The sequence below is a fragment of the Muntiacus reevesi genome, chromosome 12 (genome assembly GCF_963930625.1).
Source record: "Muntiacus reevesi chromosome 12, mMunRee1.1, whole genome shotgun sequence".
In the NCBI taxonomy this organism is placed as follows: domain Eukaryota; kingdom Metazoa; phylum Chordata; class Mammalia; order Artiodactyla; family Cervidae; genus Muntiacus; species Muntiacus reevesi.
The window spans coordinates 77,453,968-77,469,057 of NC_089260.1; the positions used below are offsets into that span (position 1 = coordinate 77,453,968).

Genomic DNA, 15,090 nt, shown 5'->3' on the forward strand with positions numbered 1-15,090 from the left:
GAGGAGCTCCACCCCTGGCGGGGCTGGTCTGGCAGCAGGAAGGAGGGCGGGGGCGAGCAGCACGGCGAGGTGGGCGGGTCGCGGGGCCTCGGACCGCAACGCAGGCGGCTCCTGTTTCAAGAGAAGTGGAAGAGGGGTGGGAGGGGGTCCGGGGGTTGAGGGAACCCCCTCATCCCTCGGAGGAGTGTCGCAGTGTCGCGGCCTTCCCCGGAGGCTGCTGTGTGGTCGGCACCATCTCCCTGCGCTTCGAGGCTCCCGGCCCAGGGCCACCCTACTGCACAGCCGCTGTTGGCCCCGCACGACAGGAGTCGGACTTCCCTGTGGCTCAGGCGGTAAAAGCGTCTGCCTACAATGCTGGAGACCCGGGTTAGATCCCTGAGTTGGGAAGATCCCCTGGAGAAGGAAATGGCAACCCACTCCAGTCTTCTTCTTGCCTGGAAAATCCCATGGACAGAGGAGCCTGGTAGGCTACACTCCATGGGGTCACAAGGGGCGGACACGACAGAGCGACTTCACTTTCCCTTCCTTTCACAGGGGTCAGGAGGACGGGAGTACGCGGCACAGTTCGTCATTCCTGTCAGTGAAATGTGGGTCGCTTCCTGAGGCAGGAGGATGGGCGGTATCAGAAAGTTGAGTTTGCTCATCCCGATAGTTCCTTCAGTTTTGTTTGTTTTTTTTTTTTAACCATTTATTTATTTATTTTTGGCTGTGCTGGGTCTTCATTGCTGCAGGGGCTTGTCTCCAATGGTGCTGAGTGGGGACTACTCTCTAGTTGTGGTTCATGGGCTTCTTATTGTGGTGGCTCCTCTTGTTGTGGACCATGGGCTTTAATAGTTCGGGCTCCTGGGCTCTAGAGTACAGGCTCAATAGCTGTGGTGCGCCGGATTAGTTGCCCCAGCGCAGGTGGGATCTTCGTGGATCAGGGATTGAACCTGTGTCTCCTGTGTTGGCAGGCAGATTCTTTACCACTGAGTCACCAGGGAAGCCCGTTTCTTTAGTTTTCAAGTAAAAATAAAAGACACATTTTCCATTTTCACTGAGAACTTTATTGAACAATTTATTCAACGTTTTGTTCCACTACTGTCTGCCATTTTTCAGGCAACTTCATAATTTCATCTTCCTAAACATTTTATGTTTTGGAGCAAAGAATTGTTCCAGGTGACTTTTTCTTTTCCAGGTGACTTTTACAGTCTTCCAAGGAATAGAATTTTTTTTCCATTAAGAGAATATTGTTAAAAAAAAAAAAAAAGAGAGAGAGAATATTGTACATCTGTATACCTATGACTGATTCATGTTGATGTATTGCAGAAAACAACACAACATTGTAAAGCAATTATCTTCCAATTAAAAATAATAAAAAAATAATTTTGTAAAGACCAAAATAAATGCAAATCTGAAGGTGCAATGTCTGGTGAACACGGCAGATGAATCAGAATGTCCCAGCCAAGCTCTAACAGTTTTTTCCTGGTCATCAAAGAAACATGCAGTTTTGAATTATCCTGATGGAAGATTTTGCATTTTCTGTTGACTAATTCTGGACACTTTCTGTCAAGTGCTGCCTTCAGTTGATCTAATTGGAAGCAGTACTTGTTGGAATTAATTGTTTGGTTTTCTGGAAAAATCTCATAACAGATGACTCCCTTCCACTCCCATCACATACACCACATTACCTTCTTTGGATGAAGACTGGCCTTTGGTGTGGTTGGTGTTGGTTCATTTTTCTTGCCCCAAGATCTCTTCCATTCCACATTAAAGTATAGTATCCACTTTTAATTGCTTGTCACAATTTGTTTAAAAATAGAAAGTTTTCATTATGTTTAAGTAGAGAATCACATGTGGAAATATGGTCAAGGTTTTTTCACTTATGTGGAACCCAAACATCAAAATGATGAACATAACCAAGCTGGTGTAACTGATTTTCAATGCTTGATTCGGATATTTTGAATACGTTGGCTGTCTCCCCCATGCTGTAATTTGCTTGTTCTCAATTAATGTTCTTAATTTGATTGCTGTCAACTTCAACTTGTTTACCCTACTGTGGAGCATTATCTAGAAATAAATCTCCAGCATGAAACTTCACAAACCACTTTTGACACACTCAATCAGTCCCAGTACCTTCTTCATATACTGCAAACAAATCTTTTTTTTTTTTTTGTATTTCAGTTGTGTTTTTACCTTTCTTGAAATTATAAAGCATAATAGGCCAAAAATGTTGCTTTTCCCCTAACATCTCTAATATTAAAATGGTTACACAAAAAATTACCGACTTCCCTAGTTGTTCAGTGGTTAAGATACCGTGTTTCCACTGCAGGAAGCACAGTTTTGATCCCTGGTCAAGGAAGTAAGATCCTACATTCCGCTCACAGTGGTTGAATAGAAAAAAGAAAAATTTACCAATTTTGGTAAGTTGTTTTAAATGCACACCCATACAACAGCTGTCACAATGCAATCTAACAAAACTGCTTACAATGAAGTTAAAGACAACTAAGCACTACTAGAGCCATCTAATGGAAAAAACTGAATGAACTTTTTGGACTACTCAAAAAGCTAACATATTAGGTATTTATTGAGGGGTAACGAATTACCAGGAAATGTAGCAGATTGAAAATATCAAACACTCATTAACTCATAGTGTCTGAGAATCAGGAATCTAGCAAAGCATAGATGGTTGGTTCTAGCTCAGTCTTTCTCTTCAGGGAGTAAAACCAAAGACATTTTAGGTGTTTTTTATTTTAATTTATTTTTTGGTAGACATATTTTAAAATAACCACAGTTAGGATGTCTTTAAGTTCTGGGAAACGAGAGTTTTTGAGGTGAGTAAATTCCAGATCCTAAGGGGGTTTTCCCTGCTTTCTTTGGCTGTGAACTCTCTTTATGACTTGGCCCAGAACTACTTCCTGCAGAAGCCTTCTTAGCCCAGACATGTGTGCCTGAACTTGTGCCTCACTCCAGATGATGATGCTTTTTTTTTTTTTTTCATTTGTTTTTATTAGTTGGAGGCTAAATACTTTACAAGATTGTAGTGTTTTTTGCCATACATTGACATGAATCAGCTATGAATTTACATGTATTCCCCATCCCGATCCCCACCTCCCACCTCCCTCCCCATCCCTCTGGGTCTTCCCAGTGCCCCAGCCCCAAGCACTTGTCTCATGCATCCAACCTGGGCTGGTGATCTGTTTCACCCTTGATAATATACATGTTTTGATGCTGTTCTCTCAAAACATCCCACCCTCGCCTTCTCCCACAGAGTCCAAGAGTCTGTTCTGTACATTTGTGTCTCTTTTTCTGTTTTGCATATAGGGTTATTACCATCTTTCTAAATTCCATATATATGTGTTATTATACTGTATTGGTCTTTATCTTTCTGGCTTATTTCACTCTGTATAATGGGCTCCAGTTTCATCCATCTCATTAGAACTGATTCAAATGAATTCTTTTTAATGGCTGAGTAATATTCCATGGTGTATATGTACCACAGCTTCCTTATCCATTCGTCTGCTGATGGGCATCTAGGTTGCTTCCATGTCCTGGCTATTATAAACAGTGCTGCGATGAACATTGGGGTGCACATGTCTCTTTCAGATCTGGTTTCCTCGGTGTGTATGCCCAGGAGTGGGATTGCTGGGTCATATGGCAGTTCTATTTCCAGTTATTTTAAGAAATCTCCACACTGTTCTCCATAGTGGCTGTACTAGTTTGCATTCCCACCAACAGTGTAAGAGGGTTCCCTTTTCTCCACACCCTCTCCAGCAATTATTGCTTGTAGACTTTTGTAGCCATTCTGACTGGTGTGTAATGGTACCTCATTGTGGTTTTGATTTGCATTTCTCTGATAATGAGTGATGTTGAGCATCTTTTCATGTGTTTGTTAGCCATCTGTATGTCTTCTTTGGAGAAATGTCTGTTTAGTTCTTTGGCCCATTTTTTGATTGGGTCATTTATTTTTCTGGAATTGAGCTGCAGGAGTTGCTTGCATATTTTTGAGATTAATCCTTTGTCTGTTGCTTTGTTTGCTATTATTTTCTCCCATTCTGAGGGCTGTCTTTTCACCTTGCTTATAGTTTCCTTTGTTGTGCAAAAGCTTTTAAGTTTAATTAGGCCCCATTTGTTTATTTTAGATTTTATTTCCACTATTCTGGGAGGTGGGTCATAGAGGATCCTGCTGTGATTTATGTAGGAGAGTGTTTTGCCTATGTTCTCCTCTAGGGGTTTTATAGTTTCTGGTCTTACATTTAGATCTTTAATCCATTTTGAGTTTATTTTTGTGTATGGTGTTAGAAAGTGTTCTAGTTTCATTCTTTTACAAGTGGTTGACCAGTTTTCCCAGCCCCACTTGTTAAAGAGGTTGTCTTTTTTCCATTGTATATCCTTGTCTCCTTTGTTGAAGATAAGTTGTCCATAGGTTCATGGATTTATCTCTGGGCTTTCTATTCTGTTCCATTGATCTATATTTCTGTCTTTGTGCCAATACCATACTGTTTTGATGACTGTGGCTTTGTAGTAGAGTCTGAAGTCAGGTTGATTCCTCCAGTTCCATTATTCTTTCTTAAGATTACTTTGGCTATTCGAGGTTTTTTGTATTTCCATACAAATTGTGAAATTATTTGTTCTAGTTCTGTGAAAAATACCATTGGTAGCTTGATAGGGATTGCAATGAATCTATAGATTGCTTTGGGTAGTATAGTCATTTTGACAATATTGATTCTTCCAATCCATGAACAGGGTATATTTCTCCATCTGTTTGTGTCCTCTTTGATTTCTTTCATCAGTGTTTTATAGTTTTCTATGTATAGGTATTTTGTTTCTTTAGGTAGATATACTCCTAAATATTTTATTCTTGTTGTTGCAATGGTGAATGGTATTGTTTCCTTAATTTCTCTTTCTATTTTCTCATTGTTAGTGTATAGGAATGCAAGGGATTTCTGTGTGTTAATTTTATATCCTGCAACTTTTCTATATTCATTGATTAGCTCTAGTAATTTTCTGGTAGAGTCTTTAGGGTTTTCTATGTAGAGGATCATGTCATCTGCAAAAACTCTCCAGATAGCAGGAATAGAAGGAAAATACCTCAACATAATAAAAGCTATATATGACAAACTCACAGCAAACATTATCCTCAATGGTGAAAAATTGAAAGCATTTCCCTTAAAATCAGGAACAAGACAAGGGTGTCCACTCTCAACACTACTATTCAACATAGTTTTGGAAGTTTTGGCCACAGCAATCAGAGCAGAAAAAGAAGTAAAAGGAATCCAGATAGGAAAAGAAGAAGTGAAACTCTCACTGTTTGCAGATGCTTCTTCTTCCACAACCATTACTCCCAGTCAGTCACTGAGTCCTATTAGTTTGTTGTTGGTCAGTCACTAAGTCATGTCTGACTCTTTGTGACCCCATGGACTGCAGCACACCAGGCTTCCCTGTCCTTCACCATCTCCAGGGCTTGCTTAAACTCATGTCCATTGAGTCAGTGATGCCATTCAAGCATCTCACCCTCTGTCATCCCCTTCTCCTGCCTTCAATCTTTCCCAGCATCAGAGTGTTTTGTAACAAGTTGGCACTTCACCTTAGGTGACCAAAGTATTGGAGCTTCAGCTTCAGCATCAGTCCTTCCAATGACTATTCATGATTTATTAGCTTTAGGATGACAGGTTTGATCTCCTTGCAGTTGAAGGGACTCTCGAGAGTCTTCTCCAACACAACAGTTCAAAAACATCAATTTTTCAGTGCTCAGCCTTCTTTATGGTCCAACTCTCATGTCCATACATGACTACTGGAAAAATCAGAGTTTTGATGGTACAAACCTTTGTTGGCCGTCTCTGCTTTTTAATACGCTATCTAGGTTGGTCATAGCTTTTCTTCTAAGGAGCAATCATCTTTTATTTCATGGCTGCAGTCACCATCTGCAGTGATTTTGGAGTCTAAGAAAACAGTCTGTCACTATTACCATTGTTTCCCCATCTATTTGTCATGAAATGATGGGACCGGGTGTCATGACCTTAGATTTTTGAATATTGAGCTTTAAACCAACATTTTCACTCTCCTCTTTCACCTTCATCGAGAGGCTCTTTAGTTTCTCTTCACTTTCTTGCATATTTCTCCCAGCAATTGCCATATTTCTCCCAGCAATCTTTATTCCAGTTTGTGCTTCATCCAGCCCAGCATTTTGCATGATATACTCTTCATGTAAGTTCAATAAGCAGGGCGACCATATACAACCTTGATGTACTCCTTTCCCAATTTGGAACCAGTCCATTGTTCTATGTCCAGTTCTAACTGTTGCTTCTTGACCTGCATCCAAGTTTCTCAGGAGACAGGTCACGTGGTCTGGTATTCCCATCTCTTGAAGAATTTTTCAGTTTGTTGTGATCCACATAGTCAAAGGCTTTGGTGTAGTCAATAAAGCAGAAGTAGATGTTTTTCTGGGATTCTCTTGCTTTTTCTATGATCCAGCGAATGTTGGTAGGTTCTTCTGCCTTTTCTAAATCCAGCTTGAACATCTGGATGTTCACGGTTCATGTACTGTTGAAGCCTAACTTCGAGAATTTTGAGCATTACTTTGTTGACATGTGAAATGAGTGCAATTGTGTGGTAGTTTGATCATTCTTTAACATTGTCTTTCTTTAGGATTGGAGTGAAAACTGATCTTTTCCAGTCCTGTGGCCATTGCTGAGTTTTCCAAATTTGCTGGCATATTGAGTGCAGCACTTTCACAGCATTATCGTTTAGGATTTGAAATAGCTCAACTGGAATTCCATCACCTCCACTAGCTTTGTTCATAGTGATGCTTCCTAAGGCCCACCTGACTTCACATTCCAGGATGTTTGGCTCTAGGTGAGTGATCACACCATCATGGTTATCTGGATCATGAAGATCCTTTTTGTATAGTTCTTCTGTGTATTCTAGCCACCTTTTCTTAATATTTTCTGCTTCTGTTAGGTCCATATCATTTCTGTCCTTTATTGTGTTCATCTTTGCATGAAATATTTCCTTGGTATCTCTAATTTTCTTGAAGAGATCTCTAGTCTTTCCCATTCTATTGTTTTCCTCTATTTCTTTGCATTGATCACTGAGGAAGGCTTTCTTATCTCTCCTTGCTATTCTTTGGAACTCTGCATTCAAATGGGGATATCTTTCCTTTTCTCCTTTGCCTTTTGATTTTCTTCTTTTCTCAGCTATTTGTAAGCTCTCCTCAGACAACCATTTTGCCTTTTTGCATTTCTTTTTCTCGTGGATGGTTTTGATAACACCCTCCTGTACATTGTTGTGAACCTCCATCCATAGTTCTTCAGGCACTCTGTCTATAAGATCTAATCCCTTGAATCTATTTGTCCCTTCCACTGTATAATAGTAAGGGATTTTATTTCAGTCATACCTGAATGGCCTAGTGGTTTTTCCTACTTTCTTCAATTTAAGCCTGAATTTTGCAATAAGGAGTTCATGACTTGAGCCACAGTTAGCTCCTGGTCTTGTTTTTGCTGACTGTATAGAGCTTCTCCATCTTCAGCTGCAAAGAATATAATCAATATGATTTCACTATTGACCATCTGGTCATGTCCATGTGTAGAGTCGTCTCTTATGTTGCTGGAAGAGGGTGGTTGCTATAGCCAATGTATTCTCTGGGCAAAACTCTATTAGCCTTTGCCCTGCTTAATTTTGTACTCCAAGGTCAAATTTGCCTACTATTCCAGGTATCTCTTGACTTCCTACTTTTGCATTCCAGTCCCCTATGATGAAAAGAACATCTTTTTTTGGTATTAGTTCTAGAAGGTCATGTAGGTCTTCATAGAATGGTTCAACTTCAGCTTCTTTGGCATTAGTGGTTGAGGCACAGACTTGGATTACTGTGATGTTGAATGGTTTGCCTTGGAAACGAAGAGAGATCATTCTGTCATTTTTGAGATTTGACCTAGGTACTGCATTTTGGACTTTTTTGTTGACTATGAGGGCTACTCCCTTTCTTTTAAGGGATTCTTTCCCACAGTAGTAGATAGAATGGTCATCTGAATTAAATTCACCCATTCTGGTCCATTTTAGTTCACTGATTCCTTAAATGTCGATGTTCACTCTTGCCATCTCCTGTTTGACCACTTCCAATTTACCTTGATTCATGGACCTAACATTCCAGGTTCCTACACAATATTGTTCTTTACAGCATCAGACTTTGTTTTACAGGAAGAGAAGGGGATGATAGAGGATGAGACGGTTGGATGGCATCACTAACTCGGTGAATATGAGTTTGAACAAGCCTCAGGAGTTGGTGATGGACAGGGAAGACGGGTGTGCTGCAGTCCACGGCATTGCAAAGATTCGGATATGACTGAGCAACTGATGGACTGAACTGAACTTTACTTTAACCACTTATCAGTTTATCTGCTAACCAATCTCCACCCCTCTCCACCATGCAACACACAGTGTCTCTGACCTGAACTGCATTTGAGTTCTTGTTCATCTCTCTGGCTGCATTTTGCTTCCCTCCTGTCTTTTCTGAACCACCATGTGGTGGGAGTAGTCTTTAGAAAACAAAACTGTGTTGCTCTCCTGCCTAGAAATCTTCTATTTCTTCCAGCATAAAGTCCAAGTTCCTGACTTCTAACCAGCACATGCCCCATAAATCATGCAGAGGCAACTATTTCCAGACCTCTCTGCTCTGGCCCTGCTGATCTGCCAGCCTTCTGAGCCTCACCCCCCACCTGTCCTTACAGGCCCCTGCAACCCCCACTGCCCTCTGCTTGACCAGCCACCTCATTTTTCTTCCCTGGCACTATGAGCACCTGTTCAAACCCCAGAATCAGGCAGTAGGTGTTTGCAGAACTTTAGCGAGGAAGAAGTAGAAAGTCTAGTCTTCCATGTCATCAAATCTCTTCTTCATTGCCTCCCACCCTGGTATGTTATAAAGGCTCAGAAAATGGACGGCAAGCCTTCATCTAGCTGTGCCTGGCTGTATGCACCCCCTCAGCCACTCCAGAAACCACTCCTAACGTTTCACTCTCAACCGTCAGGGCTCTTACTGTCTCCTGAGACACACTTGTGTCACTAACACAGTCTTTCCTTGGCACATTCCCCTAGCCTGTTTAAGATATAAATATTTATGTACAGTCCATTCTCATCATTCCTGGTAGTTCTATAAAGTAGCTGAGAACAGTGAATTAGGAAATAACAAACCACTGCTCCTGGGAGAAATGCAGTTAGGATTCTAGGAGCCTCTGGTCACAACATCTTCATTAACCAATCAACACATGACCTTCTTTTATGCGTATTTCTCTTTAAAGACAGCTTATTTGCTATATACTGTTGATTCCTAAACATTGAACTCAGCCAACAGCACTATGACTTGTACTGAGTAAAGTTCATGTAGCACATTTTTCTCTCCAGAAAGACATCACATCACAGTTCTCTTGCTCTTAGGGACATTAGATAGCACTTCAGCACTATGCTTGAGGCAATTTTAAACAGTGAAACCCCCAACATAGAGCATAAAGATAAAAAAAAAAGTATGGCAATTAAAATACAGGTTCATCTTGGAGATATGACACGTTCAGTTCCGGACTACCACAATAAAATGAGTGACACAATAAAAGTCACATGTATTTTTTAGTTTTCAGTGAATATAAAAGTTATTAGTTTGTTAAGTGTGCAATAGCATTATGTCTAAAAAACAATGTATGTACATTAATAAAAATAGTGCTAAAAATGCCAACCATAATCTGAGTCTTTAGCAAGTCATGTAGTATTAAGAACATCAAATATCATTGACTGTGCATTACCATAACAAATATAATAATGATAGGTTTGAAATATTGCAAAATACAAAAATCTGTCAAACAGGACGCGAGCAAATGCTGTTGGTAAGTGTGCTGTACTATCAGTTTCTGTCTCAGGTATTTGATGTTCTGTTGTTAGGTGAACACATGGCAAGATGCCTTGTGTTTTCTTGTAGACATGATCCCTTTGTCATATTTAATACCCCCTCTTTGTCCCTGATAACTTTATTTGCTCCAATGTCAGAAATCAATATAGATACTCCAACTTTCTTTTTGTTAGTGTTAGCAAGGTATGCCTTTCTCCTCCCTTTATTTTTAATCTGTATTTTTGTATTTAAAGTGGGTTTCTTACAGACAATGTGTAATTAGGTCTTCTTTTTTATCTGCTTTGGCAGTCTCTGTCTTTCAATTGGTGCAGCTAGACATTCACTGTTAAAGTGATTATTAATATGGTAGTTACTGTTTTTTATTCACTACACTTGATTTCTTTTTAGAAATCTTGCCCTCTTCTCCTGTCTTCTCCGGTTTAACTGAGCATTTTATCGGATTCAATTTTTTCTACTACTTAGCATATCAATGATACTTTTAAAGAATTTTAAGGTTTGTTTTAGAGTGTGCAGTGTGTATTAGAACTAATGTAAGTCTACCTCCAAATAATACTGCATTGCCTCACAGGCAGCACAGGTACTTACAACCCAGTCCCGACTTCCCTCCTGTCCTCAGGACACTGCTACCATCCACCTTACACAGGCAACAGTTACCCAATACACTGTCAAGACTATTACTCTGAAAACCAGTGACCTTTCATTTTAATTAGGAATAAGACAAATAAAAGATTTTCTTTTACCTTCACTTGTTTCTTCTCAGATCTTCTTCCTTCTGTAGGTAGATCCAGGTTTCCTGTATGACTTGCGGTCTCTCTTGTTGTTCTTCTGTTGTTAAGTCATGTCTGGCTCTTTGTGACCCCATGGATGGCAGCACCCCTGTTCTTGTCTGTCTCCTGGAGTGTGATCAAATTCATGTCCATTGAGTTGGTGATGCTATCTAACCATCTCATCCTCTGCCACCCCGCGTCTCCTTTTGCTTTCAATCCTTCCCAGCATTAGGATCTTTTCCAATGAGTCGGCTCCTTGCATCAGGTGGCCAAAGTATCGGAGCTTCAGCATCAGTCCTTCCAATGAATATTCAGGGCTGATTTCCTTTAGGATTGACTGGTTTGATCTTGCCGTCTAAGAGACTCTTTAGAGTCTTCTCCAGCATCGCAATAAAAAAACATCAGTTCTTCAGTGCTTGGCCTCCTTTATGGTCCAACTCTCACATCTGTACATGACTACTGGAAAAACCATAGCTTTGACTATATGGACCTTTGTTGGCAAGGTGATATTTTTGCTTTTTAACATACTGCCTAGATATATCATAGCTTTCCTTCCAAGGAGCAAGTGTCTTTTAATTTTGTGGCTGCAGTCACCATTCACAGTGATTTTAGAGCCCAAGAAAATAAAATATGTCACTGCTCCCACCTTTCCCCCCTCCTATTTGCCATGATGTGATAGGACTGGATGCCATGATCTTAGTTCTTTTGGATGTTGAGTTGCAAGCCAGCTTTTGCACTCTCCTTTTTTACCCTTATCAAGAGACTCTTTAGTTCCTCTTCACTTTCTGCCATTAAAATGGTATCATCTGCATGAGGTTGTTGGTGTTTCTTCCGGCAATCTTGATTCCAGCTTGATTCATCCAATCTGGCATTTCACATGATGTGCTCTGCATATAAGTTAAATAAGCAGGGTGACAATATACAGCCTTGATGTGCTCCTTTCCCAGTTTTAAACCAGCCCATTGTTTCGTGCCCAGTTCTAATTGTTGCTTCTTGACGCGCACACAGGCTTCCCCAGAGACAGGCAAGGTGATCTGGCACTCTCGTCTCTTTAGGAACCCCCACAGTTTATTGTGACCCACACAGTCAGAGGCTTCGGTGCAGGAGTAGAAGTGGATGGATCAGAAGCAGGAGTTTCCGGGAGTCTCTCGCCTTCCTCATGACCCAGCGAGTGTCAGCACATAGAGCTCTGCTTCCTCTGCCTCTTTGAAATCTAGTTTTTACATCTGGAAGTTCTCAGTTCATGTATGGCTGAAGCCTACCTTGAGAATTTTGAGCATAACCTTCCTAGCATGTGAAACGAGTGCAACTGTACAGTACTTTGAGCATTCTTTGGCATTGCCTTTCTTCGGGACTGGGAAAATTTACCTTTTCCAGTCCTGTGACCATGGTTGAATTTTCCAAATTTGCTGACATACTGAGTGCAGCACTTGGATTTGAAATAGCTCAAGTGGAATTCCAGCCTCTCCACTAGCTTTATTTGTAGTAATACTTCCTAAGGCCCACTTGACTTCGTATTCCAGGATGTCTGACTCTAGGTGAGTGACCACACCATCATGGTTATCCAGGTATTTATAATCTTTTTTGTATAGTTCTTCTGTGTGTACTTGCCACCTCTTTTAAATCTCTTCTGCTTCTGTTAGGTCCTTACGATTTCTGTCATTTATTGTGCCCATCCTTGCATGAAATGTTCTGTTGATATCTCCAATTTTCTTGAAGAGATCTCTAGTGTTTCCCATTCAATTGTTTTCCTCTATTTCTTTGCATTGCTCACTTAAGAAGGCTTTCTTATCTCTCACTGCTCTTCTGTGGAACTCTGCATTCAGTTGGGTGTATCTTTCCATTTCTCCTTTGCCTTTTGCTCTCTTCTTTCCTCAGCTATTATAAAGCCTCCTCAGATAACCACTTGTCTTCTTATATTTCTTTTTCCTTGAAATGGATTTGGTCACTGCTTCCTGTACAATTTTACGAACCTCCATCTATAGCTCTTCAGGCACTCTGTCTACCTGATATAATCCCATGAATCTATTTGTCACCTCCACTGTATAATCATAAGAGATTTAATTTAGGTCATATCCAAATGGCCTAGCGGTTTTCCCTACTTTCTTCAATTTAAGCCTGAATTTTGCAATAAGGAGATCATGATCTGAGCAACAGTCAACTCCAGGTCTTATTTTTGTTGACTGTATACAGTTTCTCCATCTTCAGCTGCAAAGAACACAATCAATCTGATTTCAGTGTTCACTATCTTGTGATGTCCATGGGTAGTCATTACATTAGTGACTGGGTCATAGACTTGGATTACTGTGATGTTGAATGGGTCACCTTGGAAGCAAACTAAGATCACTGTCATTTTTGAGATTGCACCCAAGTATTGCATTTTGGACTCTTCTGTTGACTATGAGGGCTACTACATTTCTTCCAAAGTTTTCTTGTCCATAATAGTAGATAGAATGTCATCTGAATTAAATTAGCCCATTCCCATTCATTTTTCAGTTTTCATTCCAATCCCCAAGTAAGACAATGCCAAAGACTGCTCAAAATACTGCACAATTGCACTCATCTCACATGCTAGCAAAGTAATGCTCAAAATTCTCCAAGCCAAGCTTCAACAGTACATGAACTGTGAACTTCCAGATGTTCAAGCTGGATTTAGAAAAGGCAGAGGAACCAGAGATCAAATTGCCAACATCCATTGGATTATTGAAAAAGCAAGAGAATTCCAGAAAAACATCTACTTCCGCTTTATTGACTTTGCCAAAGCCTTTGACTGTGTGGATCACAATAAACTGTGGGAAATTATGAAAGAGATGGGAATACCAGACCACGTGACCTGCCTCCTGAGAAATCTGTATGCAGATCGGGAAGCTACAGTTAGAACTGGACATGGAACAACAGAATGGTTCCAAATTGGGAAAGGAGTATGTCAAGGTTGTATATTGTCACCCTGCTTATTTAACTTATATGCAGAGTACATCATGCAAAATGCCGGGCTAGATGAAGCACAAGCTGGAATCAAGATTGCCAGGAGAAATATCAATAACCTCAGATATTTAGATGACACCACCCTTATGGCAGAAATTGAAGAAGAACTAAATAACTTCTTGATGAAAGTGAAAGAAGAGAGTGAAAAAGTTGGCTTAAAACTCAGCATTCAGAAAACTGAGATCATGGCATCTGGTCCCATAACTTCAAGGCAAATATATGGGGAAACAATGGGAACAGTGACATATTGTTTTCTTAGGCTCCAAAATCACTGCAGATGGTGACTGCAGCCATGAAATTAAAAGATGTTTACTCCTTGGAAGAAAAGTTATGACCAACCTAGACAGCATATTCACAAGCAGAGGCATTACTTTGCCAACAAATGTCCACCTAATCAAAACTCTGGTTTTTCTGGTAGTCATGTATGGATGTGAGAGTTGGACCATAAAGAAGGCTGAGCACCAAAGAATTGATGCTTTTGAACTATGCAGTTGGAGAAGACTCTTGAGAGTCTCTTGGACTGCAAGGAGATCCAACCAATTCATCCTAAAGGAAATCATTCCTGAATATTCATTGGAAGGACTGATGCTGAAGCTGAAACTCCAATATTTTGGCCACCTGATGCGAAGAACTGACTCATTGGAAAAGACCCTGATGCTGGGAAATATTGAAGGCAGGAGGAGAAGGGGACAACAGAGGATGAGATGGTTGGACGGCATCTCCAACTCAATGGACATGAGTTTGAGTAAACTCTGGGAGTTGGTGATGGACAGGGAGGCCTGGTGTGCTGCAGTCTATGGGGTCACAAAGGGTCAGATATGACTGAGTGACTGAACTGACTGATTTCCATTCATTTTAGTTCACTGATTCCTAAGATGTTGGTGTTCACTCTTTCCATCTCCTGCTTAACTATGTCCAGTTTACTTTGATTCACAGACCTAACATTTCAAGTTCCTATGCAATATTGTTCTTTACAGCATCAGACTACTTTCACCACCACACACATCCAAAACTGAGTGTTGTTTCTGCTTTGGCCCAGCTGCTTCATTCTTTTAGGAGCTGTTAGTAATTGCCTTCTGCTCTTCCCCAGTAGCAACAGATCAACAGATGGACTTGGAGGGGGTGATAAATGCTGGCAGCCTAACCTGGTGAGATGTGGGCACTTTCCCTGGAAGGAGCAGAGAGGAAGCCCCTTCAGTTACATCTCAGCGGAGCATCCGTCATGCTGAGCTGGGTGGGTGTGCAATGAGTCATGGTTCAGATGCCACACACTCTTGCTTTTCTGACCAAGTTTTAGTAGATTTTGTTGAATAAACATTTCTTCATTTGCTATTCACCCTTAATACAATTTCCAGAGACATTAAGAAGGTTGTTAGTTTGGACTGGATTTTCTGTTTTGTTTTAATGACAGTTGCCAGCTGTGTTCTGCTGTGATATAGATTCACAGAGTTAATTCCACTGTTATCA

The 15,090-nt window shown here is 40.6% G+C and overlaps 1 long non-coding RNA gene across 1 annotated transcript; it reads left to right on the top strand.

Annotated features, from left to right (window-relative positions):
* Window positions 1–51: 51 nt before the first annotated feature.
* On the top strand, window positions 52–14,743 carry LOC136145262 (uncharacterized). The gene is made up of 3 exons (XR_010658723.1): window positions 52–332; window positions 535–587; window positions 14,717–14,743. It is a non-coding gene; the product is annotated as an uncharacterized lncRNA (long non-coding RNA).
* The last annotated feature ends 347 nt before the right edge of the window (window positions 14,744–15,090 follow it).